Raw genomic sequence first — 15382 nt, 5'->3', positions numbered from 1 at the left:
AAGCTTGTCTTCTACCATCACAAGAGGTGAGCGGGTTTCCCAGCATCCAATGGCTACTCAGGTAGCAGGCCCACAAGTTAAAATGGCTGGCAGGAAGATGTCTGGACATTCATACGTGAAATGTCACTTACATTGGGCTGAAGGTAAAGTTTAAACAGTGCACACATGCCAAGGCAAAGGCACATTGCATTGGAGGCTTTATGTCATAGTAACTGAATTTCAAAGTCATAAAGCCCAAGTTAGGTGATACCTAGATGTCTCAAAAATCAATGAAAAAAGTTTGATGGTGTCTTAGTTGGTTTTTTTTTTTTATTGCTGTGAAGAGACACCATGACCATGGCAACTCTTACAAAGAAAACGTTTAATTGGAATGGTTTGTAGTTTCAGAGGTTCAGTCCATTATCACATGATGGAGCATGGCTGTTGCAGGCAGATGTGTTGCTGGAGGAGTAGCTGAGAGTCCTACATCTTGCAGGCAGCAGGAAGTCGACTGACAGACACACTGAGGGAAGCTTGAGCAAAAGCAAGAGCATGAGGCTAAGTAAAGAAAGGCTAGTTTCTCCCACTACAGGCAGTCTCCGGATGACGAACCTCCGGGTTCAGTGCTGTAATCCCACTACAGGCAGTCTCCGGATGATGAAACAATAGGGATGGAGGGCAGACCACTAGATCCTGGAGTCGGGGACACAAGGACACCATGACCACAAAGAGAGCGTAGGAGTCCCTTCATTGTGATGGAACTTTCTGTATATAGACTATGGCGGGATGTGGTGGTGCACGCCGGTAGGATTTGGACAAAGAAAAATGACTTACAGACTGCCAATACAGATGGACAGTTTGAAATTTCCTGCTTTGCTGAGAAGTGTTCCAGACACATTGTGGCCTATGGGCTAAAGATGGATGCCCCGACGATACAGAGGAACTTCAGGTGACTGTCCAGGCAGTAAGATGTCTCTGTCAATCCTAGTGATTATATATTATCCTTCTGTGGTCTTTGATGGAGTTAAAGACAGATAGTTATAATTATAGTTTTCCTTAGTTATGATAAAAGAAAAGCTACATATAGGACTTTGTACTCACAAGAATGGGATGGATGATATTTTCTTTAAATCTTGCTAAATGTTGATAGACAAAATATTACAACTGTATTCTTACTTGATAACTGTTCTGTTATATATGATTTAACTATGTCAAAGTTAAGACCTTTCTTTTTGTTTAAACAGAAAAGAGGAGATGTTGGGGGAAGTCCTGTGCATTTGTCAATAAAGTACTGTTGAGCCTATAGGAAACCTAGATAGGAGGGACTAGGAGTCCAGGAGAACTCTGGGAAGGAGAAAGACAAGAGAGTCGACATGTGACGCCATAGGGGTAAGAAGCCGGGAACTATTCTCCGGTAAGAGACATACTTAGATTAACAATTATGGGGTAATTACTTAAGTCAGAGCTAGCCAGTAAGGGACAAGCAAGGCCAACAGCTTCATAATGAATATAGCCTCTTGTGTGTTTATTTGGGACTGATGCGGCTCTAAAACCAGGCTGGCTCAACAGAGCCCAGGCGACTGGCGGGGGATAAACCAAAGCGGCTAACAAAAAAAAAAGCTTCCCTTAACAGCGGGGTTACACGAGTCTGTATAGGGAATGAAATTCCGTGAAGCTACACAGCTGGACATGTAGCTTGGGTGAACCTTGTTTAACACGCACAAAGTCCTGGGTTTGAGTCCCAGCAGCCCATACCTGTAATCTCAGCACTCCGGAGGTGGATACAGAAGGATCAGAAGGCCAAGGCCAATTTCAAGTGTGAGGCCAGCTGAGGCTGTCTGAAAAAGTGAAATTGGATATGATGGCTTGAGTCTAAAGATGGTCGCTGAAGGCTCAAATGCTGAGACCTGGGTCCCGGATGGTGCCGAGGAGGTGGAGACAGTAGGCTCTGAGGGCTCATCTTCTTCCTTCCCTACCTCACTTTCTGCTGCCTGCACATCCTGAGATGAGTGACTTCCTTTTTCTCCCTCACCACACGCTGAGAGACAGGGAGCTCTGTGCCCATGGGCTGAATCTATGAGCCAAAAGAAATTTAAATTTACATCAGTTGTAAACAACCCAGACAGGACTAAGATGATTCCTAGACGGGAGGTTTGAGTGTAAGTCAGAAAGCTAGTCAGCTTGATTTCAGGGCTGTTCATCATGTCTTCATAATTTATTTACCATTTTTCCTTATAGTGAGGGTTTGTTTATTGGAGGAGGAGATTGAGGACTCCGCCATCAGCCACGTGGTGCACTAGAGGCGCATACGGATGTAGTAATAAAAGGGCGGTTTACCCAGCCGCTAACCACACCCACTTTAGGCGGGACTAGAGGCGCACATGGATGTAGGCGGTGAACTACACCGATGGCCAGGCGCACTTTGGGGCGTGGCTAGAGGCGTGTACGGAGGTGGGAATAAAAGACTGCTTCCGGTTTGGTAGCAAAAATCTCCACTCATCTGGATTGCCTGGTTTCTCTTGAGAGTAATTTCTACACCAAACAGTTACCCACACCCTAAACAGAGACACAGGAAGTAGTAGGGCCTAGAGAGGGTCTAGGCCTTTTTGGATGGAGAAATGAGAGAGAGGATGTCACTGGTCATTTCTCTGCTGCTTCTCTGATCATTCGAGTTCTTACTATGGTATTTGATGCCCGAGTTTTTATTGATAAGGAATAATTAGATAAACACGCCAACTGGGCCTTCATGGCAAGTGAGTGTTCACACATGCTCCTTCCACGTGTCCTGAGAGGCAGCCAGTGTCCAACTACACCAAAGAGTTAGGGTTCAGAGTGTGCACGCTTCTCAGGACCCTTACATTGTTGTTATAGGCCCGTCCTGAAGCCAGAGCTCCTGCCCGCCCCCTTCCGTCCTCCCTCAGAGCTCCTGTCTGCCCCCTTCCGTCCTCCCTCAGAGCTCCTGCCCGCCCCCTTCCGTCCTCCCCTCAGAGCTCCTGTCTGCCCCCTTCCGTCCTCCCCTCAGAGCTCCTGCCCGCCCCCTTCCATTCATCCTCCCTCAGAGCTCCTGCCCGCCCCCTTCCGTCCTCCCCCTGTCCTCCTCCTGGATGGGCTCTCTGCTCTCAGGTCTTAGAGATGGTTGCATAAACTGGTTCACAGAACAAACTTAGCTGTCATTGGAACCAGCAGTGACAGTCCACAAGAGGCGGGGAGGCAACTCAGTTCAATAGCTTGTCTTGGTTCAAAACATGAGCGTCCAACCCTGAGTAGTTTAGTTTAGGCATAGTTAGCACAATTTGCTGATTATTGACTTAGTTCCATTTGTACAACAGTGCTTAAGACGTGTCTAGAGTGAAAGTCTTTGGAAATTATTTGGATTTTTTGCTGTAGGCATTGACTCACAGGCAGACCAGGGCATGAGTTTCAAGGACCCCATCTGCACTTAGAGTAAACAAGGAGAAATACACTGCGATAGGGTGGAAGGTTCCAGAATCAGAAGAGATTGTCTCCAAGATGGACAAATTTCTCTCCAGATGATTTTTGGAGTCCAGGGTGGCCACTTTGGAACTCAAGCTGGTAGGTGACGGTAGGAGACCTGAGTCTGTAAGCATGTGGTGATTTGCTATTTTTTTCCTGTTAACCTGGTAGGACAGAGGGCGAACATTATCACAGGGAGAGGGAAGCGCCAGCACCCAAGGGAGACGCATGAGGGTTCCGCCGAAGAGCTGCCAGCTGGAGGCGAAGAGCGGTTGACAGCGCGTCCACGTCTGTACTCCTCCCACCTAGCTGGACTGGTTATATTGGTTTTTTAGCAAGTCCAGGGCTCCCTGGTTCTGCAGAACCACCCGGAGCTGGCGTGTCACATGCCTTTGGAGGCGTTTGTAGGCCACAGCTGATTCCTGGACGGAATCTAGAAGCTGAGTGGAAATCTGTGGGGCAGATATCGTCTGTGGGCAGATGGTAAAGTTAAGGAGCTTGGGGTCTACACTGGAAACTTCCAGACTTGTGGTCCTGGTAGCTGGCATGGCGGTGGAAGGAGTCATAAGAGGGATGGGGAGCCCATTTCCAGGGACAGGCGGTAGTTGGGATCGACCTGTACAGCTTACATTTATACACTGAAATCATTTATTTACTCACATAAACTTTAACTCTTTCTTCCATCCAATTATTTACCACATGACGTAGGTGCCTGATTGCTGAGAGCAGTCATTGAAGAGCAAGTTCTTTTAAATAAAGGAATAGTAAATCGTAAGTTTTTAGGTAGTTGAGCTTGTTTTATGGGTTTCTCTCTTTGAGTGTGAAGTCTGCCTTTCTCAACAGGAAACCTACTCTCTAGAAAAGGCAAGGCCTGCCTTTTACATATGAAACCAACTGACCGGGCACCTGAGTTTTGGGGGAGGAGCTTGTGTGCTTGCTGCTGCAAAACTGGCTAGTTAGCCGTCGACACCACCTGATCTGAGCAGCGAGTGTGATCAGAGCAGAGACCGACCAGCGACCTGGACAGCGGGTCCATGGTGATCTCAACGGCCTTTTTTTTCAGGGGAGGGGTCAGAGGGGCCTTTGGTCTCACACAGGAGGCCATGCAAGTCTTTGGCTGTCACACAGGGCAGCATTAAGTCTTCAGCTGCCAGAACTAGAAGGTCTGAGACTTTCTGTGGTGGAGGACCTCAGGAAAAGTGACCTATCTTGGCAAGTGTTACACCCTTCCCCCATGGGGGTCTCTGAACAGCTTGTGACTAGGAGCTTCTAGCAAAACACCTCTGTCCCCTCCTCCCAGTAAGGCCTGCATGCAAGTTCCTGTTTTCTGTCCATCCTTGTTGTCTACATGCTAATTCCTGTTATTGACCCATCCTTTGTCGGAGGGCTCTGGGAATGTGGGCTTCTGACCTTGGTGGTTTCCCACCATGCCTAACAGGTATTTAAAGCTCCATTCTTGCTAAAATAAACGCCATTCTCCTTGTAAGAATGAGCCACTGGGATCGTTGTGAAGTGTTGTAGCTCTGTAGCTGAACCAGCTCACTACAGATGGAGGTCCCACCGAGATCAGGAGAGAAGGAATCTGCTGAAGAATTACACTCGAATGCTGGCCAGCAAGTAAGGCAGGAGGTTGTGACTGCATAGGGGTACCAAGTCAGGCCCCAGATGATATATGGTCAGCCCCCGCAGAGGGGTGGTTTTGAGTCAGGATCCAGATGGAGGGTCAGCCCCCGCAGAGGAGTGGTTTTGAGTCAGGATCCAGATGGAGGGTCAGCCCCCGCAGAGGGGTGGTTTGAAGTTAGGCTCCAGCCCTCGCTTGACACTTGGGGTCAGAGAATTCCTGAGATCCCACCCCCACAGAAAGCCAGCCAGCATATAGGTGCTGCTAGTTCCTACCCTCTTTTGGAGGACCATTTGATCCAATTGTTAAAATGTCAGGGCACAAATATCAGACATAAGACAGCTAAAGACTTCTTAAAAACTGTCCGTAAAGTCAGCCCTTGGATTTGGTCTCTGGTGATCTTAATTCCCTTGATTGGAACCAGGTTAGAGTGGACCTACAAAGAACCTACAAAGGACCTACAAAGAAGGGCCAAACACCCTACCAATTGTTGCCTTATCTTTGTGGCGTCTTGTTAAGGGCGTGCTTATTAATGATAATACGGTAATGAAAGAACAAGTCAAAAAAACTAAGGATGTCTTCACAGAGGCTCAAAACCTAGAGTCTGTTAGATCGATTCAAGCTTCCAATGCTTCCTCTTCTTGGGGGGATGAGACTGAGGAACACACAAGGCCTCAACAACAACAGCACCAACAAAAGGCGTCCTTAAATTTAAAAACAAGCTTAAAGCATGCTCCCTTAAGCCGCGTCCCCCTGCCTGTAATCCTAAGGCGGTTGTGGCGTGTGGGCCTCTTGTCCGTTTCAATCTGGCCAATTTTGGATCCTTTGCAGCCTTAGCTTGGCCCCCGGTATTTGGCAGCGATTATGTGGTGCTGTGGGGGGAGATTGTTTGGCCTGGAGGGTGAGTGCCGAGAACTGTGGCCAAACCGCGTGGCACAGCTGCCGGTTTCCCGGTGGGAATTTGAGGTGCTTGCTGTTTGCTGGCAGCCTATGTGGCTCTGGGCCAGCGGGTTCTTTACGACCCGGCTGTTTGCGTGAAGACCTCAATGGCTGCTGGCCGCACATTTGGGGATCTTCAGACCTCCTTAGTATTGGCTGGCTTACAGTCAGCACCAGAGAAGGTACAAAAGGAGCTTCCATATCATTAGCACATGTGCATCCTTTGGGAAATTACATTTGTCCATGTTTCTGTAGATACCTTTTCCCAGCTGATATTTGTCTCTGCCCACTCAGGTGAAAGAGTGAAAGATGTTAAGAGCCACTGTCTATGGGCTTTTGCTTACATGGGGGTCCCAAAACAAATTAAGACCAGTAATGGCCCCACCTATGTCAGCAGAGGTTTCAGTCACTTTTGTCTAGATTTTTGATATTTCCTCCAAAACTGGAATTCCCTTCAACCTCCGAAGGCAAGCTATTGTGGAGCACACTCATCACACTCTAAAAGCCTATTTAACTAAAGTAAAGAAGGAGGGTCTTGGGGGTCATCTTGGCTCCCCTCACTCTACTCTATCACTCATCCTCTATATCTTACATTTTTTAATTGTGGATGCTTCTGGCAACTCTGCAGCAGACCATCATTGGTTGTCCACTGTAAAATAAGAACCTCTAGTTAAATGGAAAGACCTAACCTCAGGTCTTTGGAAAGGGCCAGATCTGCTTTTGGTATGGGCCTACGGGTCTGTTTGTGTATTCCCACAGGATAGTGAGTCCCCAATTTGGTTCTGGAGTGTTGTGTGAGCTCTGTTCCTGCTGATATGCATAGACTATTAAAGCCAATAGACCCATTAGGCTTTAATGAGGAACCCGCCTGTCCTGATGCTGGCAGGTCTTCAGAGTCAGGTGTACCTAGCTACTTGACCGCATAGTTTTTAGCAATTCACCCATTGCTGATTTTTTCCTATGCCTCTGTTATTGGCCTTAAGATCACCCCCTCTTTTTTGCCTGACCCTGGCATTGGCAGGACCTGCCTAATTGATCCTCTTTTGAGCTGGGTCACACCAACCTTCTCAGGATGGATTTGCCTGCTTAAACATTTGCTATATTCAATAGCACTCCCTCAGAAGAAATACTTATTATTTCCTCCACGAATGCCACTTGAGAAGCTGTTAAAATGGTGAAATATCAGCCTTGGTGGTCCATGTCCCAGGTGTCATGCCTATTCCAGTGGAACAGTCAGGAGAGAACCAGCTCATCCTCACACGACACGGGAGTGACTTGGATATCACAGTGGCTGCAGTTTTTGGCTTCCCTATCTCTTAGCCAGTTGCCTCGGCAGGCATGCTAGATAAACCCCCAGGGGAGGATGCCTCTACCTTAAATTCTAATTACAATTGGGCACTTTAAATCTTAATTAACAAATGGACTTAATTGGCTATTCTAACTGAGACCAGGGTGCCTCCCTTTTGGAAGACTCCCCTCTTAACGGGACTGCAACAGACAGGTCTGTTACTTGAGAAAGGGAGTGGGTGCTAGCCCTCAGGATTATGGTCCTAGGCAACACAGTCTTTAGCCCTAGTTTGCATTTGCCTCATGGAAAGGCCACAAGCCTAGCACCATTTTCATACAGAGCAGATCATGCTTTCCTTGTCAACAGATAACCCCTCAGTGCAGGCCTGGTTGAGCCAACAAGACAAATGAGTTATCAATTACAGGTACCACCAGGGAACATCTGTTAACCTAAGACACAGGGTCTGTGGACAGGCTTCTCGATGACAGGTAAGATAGATATTAACGTCTTGGGCAACCTAAGCCAGATGCTCATTTTTTAATTATATAAAAAAGGGGGATTTGTTGCTTCCCCCATGGGGGTCAGCTGATCAGCTTGTGACTAGGAGCTTCTAGCAAAACACCTCTTGGCCCCTCCTACCAGTAAGGCCTGCATGCAAGTTCCTGTTTTCTGTCCATCCTTATTATCTAAATGCTAATTCCTGGTTTTGGCCCATCCTTTGCTGGAAGGCCCTGGGAATACAGGCTTCTGACCTTTCCCACCGTGCCTGACTGGTATATAAGGCTCCGCTCGTGTTAAAATAAACACCATTCTCCCTGTAAGAATGAGCCGCTGTCTTTGTCTTCAGTTACAGCCTTAGCCCTTCACTCGGATCGTTGTGAAGTGCTGTAGCCCCATAACCACACAACAGCTCACTACAGGCAAGGCTCACACAGCCAGATGCCAGGTGAATGACGGGGACAGGCTCTCCCTTGCTCGAAGCTTTGAGGCTGGGCCACCGTAACCCTGACCACCTGGCAGCTCTGCCCAGGTGAGGGGCAGGCCCACCTTCCTGAGGGCTGCAGCTGCTGAGGGGGAAGGCTGCAGGCAGTAAGAGAGGACAAGTTAGTAGTATTTTATAAAATTAGGATTTTACAGTTTATCCCTGTTACGTTTGAACCATAAAAACTGAATTGAAGGTTTACTTGAAGATCCTTTAGCATCAAACTTTAAACTATAAATAAAGTTCACAGAGAGGCCAGACATTTCCTGATCCTTACACAGTTAACTTTACAGAATATCACGATGTCTTATATGAGCCAGTTTATCCAAATGGCTAAAGAGCAACAAAATTAGCAAAGACCAAGAGGCTGGACACAAAGCCTCAAATCAGTTTCTGTCAGCCTGAACAGTCCTTAGGAATTTATAAGCCTTATTTATTAAAAAATACTTCATTCATCAAACCTATGTTGTTCTTTATCAAAAATGTTTTAGAGGCCTGATGTTGGACAGTTAGCAAAGACATAGTGCTTAGGCATACATCTCTAAGTCAGTTTCTGTAACCTGAGTAGACCTATATAACTTTAGGAGTTTATAAACCTTAATCAAACATATTTTATTCATGAAACATATGTTTCCCCTTATCTAAAGCTTTTATTCCCAGGACAAAAATCATCATACAAAATAGCTTGGAGGCCTGCAGTTGCCTGCGTAGTCTGTAAAGAAGATACTATAAGCATATCGAAGCTCATGGTCATCTTGTTCATGGAAGTGAATTTACATGGTAACTACTGTCTTTTACCTTACTAATGATAGATGTCAGCCGAATGGCTGTTTCCAACCTGATGAGGTCATCAGCCAAGAGGTCAGCAAGCCACATGGTGGCTATTTACACCAAGATGATCCCATCAACAAATACCCATTTTTCTTTAAAAAACAAAACAAGTCTTTTTTTTCCTAAAGGAGTTAAATCCAAGTTACATATAGAGTATGTTGTAGCAAATTGAGATTATCTATTTGTAGATTTTTTTGAATTATTAACTTTTTGTTAAGAGTTTAAGATAATTTTTTTGCTAAAGATTTTATAAAGGTACCCAATGAATGTACAAATCCTGAGATAGCGTTTACACAATAGTCTTACAAATCTTTTTTTTTTTTTTTTTTTTTTTTGGTTTTTACGAGACAGGGTTTTTCTGTATTGTTTTAGAGGCTGTTGGTCCAGCCCGGCCTCGAACTCACAGAGATCCGCCTGCCTCTGCCTCCCGAGTGCTGGGATTAAAGGCATGCGCCACCACCGCCCAGCTAGTCTTACAAATCTTGACATAAAGTTTATATTTTAGTAAAGTTTACAGATATAAGAGAAAGAAGAAATTTAGAGTTAATAAGCCACCACATGCAGTATGAGGCAAGCAGCTGAAGGCAGATTGGAAATAGTTCACTTTTCAAAGCATAACACTCCTGGTGCCTACAGGGACCAGCCACTGCTTTAACAGCTATGACAGGCTACAGAAAATACTAACATGTGGAACCAATCAGAAGTTAGCTGGTGGGGCTGTGCTTTACGGCTCTAGGTGTGCTTTCTGGACAAGTGCACAACAGTGACGTGCAGAGCATAGCAACCAGCCTGGGAGGGGCTATGGGCCATAACAATCAGTTGACCAATCAACACAGGCTGCCCAAGCCTGGAAGTGCACCAATCCTGAGACTGTTGTGGACCCCTAGACACTCCCCTTGCTCTACCCAATATATCCCCTGCCTCGCAGCCCCTTGGGGTCCTTCTCCAGCCACGCACCTCCATGAATGGATGAAGGGCCCGATCTAATGGAGTTAGCGCGTTAAACAATACAACTTTTTGCCTTTGCATCGGAATGGGTCTCTTGGTGACTTTGGGCACAACGGCGCCTTTCCTGGCCTCTTGTGTTTTCCTTTTCCTCCTCCTGTCAGAGTCAGGCAGGCTGCCTGGTCCAGGATAGAAATTCTGTAGGAAACTTCTGAACAGGCTTGCTCTGGTCTGGAGAGGAAGGGTCATGAGCCCACTCCAGGGCCAGCTTTTTTAGAGAATAGGGCAGCATTAAACAATTTTAATGTCATCCACACCCAAGTGTTTGACTCTCTTAGGCCTGAAAGCAGTGGCCAGAGGGAGGAACTAAGACGAGCAGACAGTGAAGGATAGCAGACACACCTTAGAAGAGGTTTGGGGATCATTTGATTGTGAGGTGACAGAAGTTACCATCTGCACGGATCTGGAAATGGAGTGTGCCATCACTGTCCATGGAGCTGCGAGAGACCAACTGGTTCACAGTGAGACAGTGAGTCTGAAGGGTAAAGAGATTAGAGAAGCCAGGCATATGGGGACTGGGAAGACCCCACACTTAGGAGCCAGCTGAGAGATGAGACCTAGGAAAAAAGGCCAGTAGCAGGAACTCCACCAGAGGGAGGAATCCAATATCTTAGGGCTCAGGAGGGTGTAGAGAAGTTCCTGGTGTGCCTGTGGGACTTAAGTGATGGGCCAGCGAGAGGGACAGAGGCAGAGACACCGTGGGCAGCTCCAGGCGGGGGAGGAGGCTCCTCAAAGGAGAAGCTGAGAGCAGCTCAGCAGAGTAGGTGACAGGAAAGCTCCTGGAGCAAGAACTTCAATCCAGGGTGTCTCAAAGCAGACCAGAGACGTATCACAGAGAAATGCCCCAAATCACAAAGGAGAGGCGTCCAGTAGGGCAGGAGAAGCTGCCTGGCCCACGGCACTCGTAGTTTCCAGAAGCTATCAGAGACGAGAGCAGGCAGCTGCAAGGTGACACTTGTCAGAGTACCAGGATAGAGACAGGGCCTTTCCATGTCATGGGTGCCTGGAGTCACAGTGGAGAAGCGCTATGTAGGAGGGTGGCAGAAGCCAGCAGACTCAATGACCCGTACTTAGGAGAGTCAGCTCAACAATGTGGTTGTTGCGGGGTAGGCAGTGGGTGGGTAGGGAGGGTCGGGTTTTCCGCACCAGATGTATAAACTGGCAATATGACCATGCTACAGTATGTTTAAGTTTTTTTTTTTTTAAATATGAGAGAGAGAACAGCCAGGGGCATCTGGAAGAATACAGAGAGAGAGAAGTACTCTGAACATGGCCAGAAGAGAGAGAGAGAGAGAGAGAGAGAGAGAGAGAGAGAGAGAGAGAGAGAGAGAGAGAGAGAGAGAGAGAGAGAGAACGCACAGAGATGAGACAGCAAGGCTAGGGAAGTCTATGAGCTGGGGGCAGTTTAGGATTAACTGGAAAAGGAGGGCGGGGAGGGGAGGGAACATGGGGAGGAATGACTAACACCAAAGGCCTTTTGAAAAGCCATATGGAAATCTACTACCTTGCAGAATATATGCATATGTAAAGGGATCTAAATGGAATCCCCATATGATAAGACAGACAACTTCCTTATTTTCAGGATGGGCGGGGAAAACACTTGGTGGTGGAGACCAAACCCCAAGGAGGGGTGGCTCTGAAATTTGTACTCTGCACACTTTAGTCCCCAGATGGGCTCAGGGGAGTGAAGTATGGCTGTTGCTTGGCTCATTGTTATTTTTTTTAATTTATTTATTTTTCAGTTTAAATTTAGATTAGAAACAAGGTTGCTTCACAAGTCAGTTCCAGGTCCCTCTCCCTTTCCCTCCCCTCCTCCCGTGCCCTACCCCCAACCCCCCATTATCCTCTCATTTCCCCAGGGAGGGTGAGGCCCTCCATGGGGGTGTCCATAGTCTGTCATTTCATCCAGGGCAGGGCCTAGACCCTCCCACAAGAGTTCAGGGTGAGAGTGCATCTCACATTGTTGGATGGGAGTCCAAATTCCATGTGTATACTTGGGATGGGTACTGATCTACTGCCCAAGGCTCAAAAGATTACTTAGGCCTCCTCGCTGACACTCACATTCAGGGGGTCTTGATCAGTCCCATGCTGGATTCAAGAGTTAACCTTTGTCAGGTCAGCTGTTTCTGGGGGTTAAACCAGCCCAGTCTTACTCACTTTGCTCATCAGTCTTCCCTCTCTGTCACTGGTTTTCTTGAGTTCAGCTCAGTGCTTAGCCGGGGGAGTCTGCCTCTTCTTCAATCAGCCACTAAATGAAGTTTCTGTTTCTGACTCTCTGGCCATGGGATTGTAGGCTGGCACTCCCCAGATCTATGTCTAAAATCCATATATGAGAGAGTACATGCATGTTTCTCTTTTTGTGACTGGGTTACCTCACTCAGGATGGTTTCTTCTAGCGTCATCCATTTGCCTGCGAATCTCATGATTCCATTGTTTTTGTCTGCTGAATAGTACTCCATTGTGTAGATGTACCACATTTTCTCTATCCACTCTTCCGTTGAGGGACATCTAGGTTGCTTCCAACTTCTGGCTATTACAAAAAATGCTGCTATGAACATAGTGGAACAGACATCCTTGTTGTATGAATGGGCATCTTTTGGATATATGCCTAAGAGTGGAGTTGCTGGGTCTTGTGGTAGGTTTATTCCCATTTTTCTGAGGAATCTCCATACTGATTTCCATAGTGGCTGAACCAGTTGGCACTCACACCAGCAATGGAGGAGTGTTCCCCTTTTACCACATCCTCTCCAGCATAAATTGACGTTGGTGTTTTTGATTTTAGCCATTCTGACAGGAGTGAGATGGTATCTCAGAGTTGTTTTGATTTGCATTTCCCGGATGGCTAAGGATGTTGAGCACTTTCTCAAGTGCCTCTCAGCCATTTTAGACTCCTCTATTGAAAATTCTCTATTTAGTTCTGCAGCCCACTTTTTAATTGGATCCTTTGGTGTTTTGGAGACTTGCTTCTTGAGTTCTTTGCAAATTTTGGAGATCAACCAACCCTCTGTCAGATGTGGGGTTAGTGAATATTTTTTCCCAATATGTGGGATGCCTTTTTGTCTTGCTGACTGTGTCCTTTGCCTTACAGAAGCTTCTCAGTTTCAGGGGGTCCCATTTATTAATTGTTGATCTTACTGTCTGTGCTACTGGTGTTATGTTCAGGAAGCGGTCTCCTGTACCAATTTGTTCAAGGGTACCACCCACTTTCTCTTCTAAGAGGTTCAGTGTGGCTGGATTTATGTTTAGGTCTTTGATCCATTTGGACTTAAGTTTTGTGCATGGCGATAAACATGGATCGATCCGCATTCTTCTACATGCCAGCCTCCAGTTATGCCAGCACCATTTGTTGAAGATGCTTTCTTTATTCCATTGTATATTTTTAGCTTCTTTGTCAAAGATCAGATGTTCATACATGTGTGGGTTAATATCCGGGTTTTCAATTTGATTCCATTGGTCTACCTGTCTATTTTTGTGCCAATACCAAGCTGTTTTCAGGACTATAGCTCTATAAAAGAGCTTGAAGTCAGGGATGGTGATGCCTCCAGATATTGCTTTGTTGAGCAGGGTTGTCTTGGCTATCCTTGGATTTTTGTTTTTCCATATAAAGTTGAGAATTGTTCTTTCAAGGTCTGTGAAGAATTGTGCTGGGATTTTGATGGGGATTGCATTGAATCTGTAGATTGCTTTTGGCAGGATTGCCATTTTTACTACATTGTTCCTACCTATCCAAGAGCATGGGAGATCTTTCCATTTCCTGGTGTCTTCTTTAATTTCTTTCTTTAAAGACTCAAAGTTCTTGCGATACAGGTCTTTCACTTGTTTGGTTAGCGTTACCCCAAGGTATTTTATGTTGTTTGTGGCAATTGTAAAGGCTGATATTTCTCTGATTTCTTTTTCAGCCCATTTATCATCTGTATATAGTAGGGCTTCTGACTTTCTTGAGTTGATCTTGTAGCCTGCCACTTTGCTGAAGGTGTTAATCAGCTGTAAGAGTTCCCTGGTAGAGTTCTTTGGGTCATTGATGTAAACTATCATATCGTCTGCAAACAGTGAAAGTTTGACCTCTTCCTTCCCAATTTGTATCCCCTTGATCCCCTTTGTTGTCGTATGGCAATGGCTAGAACTTCAAGTACCATGTTGAAAAGGTATGGAGAGAGTGGACAGCCTTGTCTTTTTCCTGATTTTAGAGGAATTGCGTTGAGTTTCTGTCCATTTAGTTTGATGTTGGCTGTTGGTTTACTGTATATAGCTTTTATTATGTTTAAGTATGTCCCTGTTATCCCAGATCTCTCCAAGACCTTTATCATGAAGGGGTGTTGGATTTTGTCAAAGGCTTTTCCAGCATCTAGTGAGATGATCATGTTATTTTGTTTTTCAGCTTGTTTATATGGTGGATTACGTTGATGGATTTTCGTATGTTGAACCATCCCTGCATCCCTGGGATGAAACCTACTTGATCGTGGTGAATGATTGTTTTGATGTGGTCTTGGATCCGATTTGCCAGTATTTTATTGAGTATTTTTGCATCAATGTTCATGAGGGATATTGGTCTGAAGTTCTCTTTCTTAGTTGTGTCTTTGTGTGGCTTGGGGATCAAGGTTATTGAAGCCTCATAGAAAGAGTTTGGCAAAGACCCTTCTGCTTCTATTGTGTGGAATACTTTGAGAAGAATTGGTATAAGCTGTTCTTTGAATTTCTGGTAGAATTCTGCACTGAGGCCATCTGGACCTGGACTTTTTTTGGTTGGGAGACTTTTGATGAGTGCTTCTATTTCCATAGGGGTTATAGGTCTATTTAAATTGCTTATCTGTTCTTGATTTAGGTTTGGCAAGTGATAGCTATCCAGGAAGTCATCCATTTCCTTTAAATTTTCGAATTTTGGGGAGTACAGGCTTTCAAAGTGAGACCTGATGATTTTCTGGGTTTCCTCCTTTGTTATGTCCCCCTTTTTATTTCTGATTTTGTTAATTTGCATGTTCACTCTCTGCTGTTTGGTAAGTTTGGACAAAGGTTTGTCTATCTTGTTGATTTTCTCAAAGAACCAACTCTTCGTTGCATTGACTCTTTGTATTGTTTTCCTAGTTTCTACTTTATTGATTTCAGCCCTCAATTTGATCATTTCCTGGTATATACTCCTCCCCCTGGCATATACTCCTCCTGGGGGGAGTTTGCTTCTTTGTGTTCTAGAGCTTTCAGCTATGCTGTTAATTCTCTAGTATAACTATTCTCCAGTTTCTTCATGTGGGCACTTAGTGCTATGAAC

Source organism: Mesocricetus auratus, unplaced genomic scaffold, assembly GCF_017639785.1.
Source record: "Mesocricetus auratus isolate SY011 unplaced genomic scaffold, BCM_Maur_2.0 Super-Scaffold_100021, whole genome shotgun sequence".
Classification (NCBI taxonomy): Eukaryota; Metazoa; Chordata; class Mammalia; order Rodentia; family Cricetidae; genus Mesocricetus; species Mesocricetus auratus.
Note: the sequence above shows the minus strand (reverse complement) of the source record.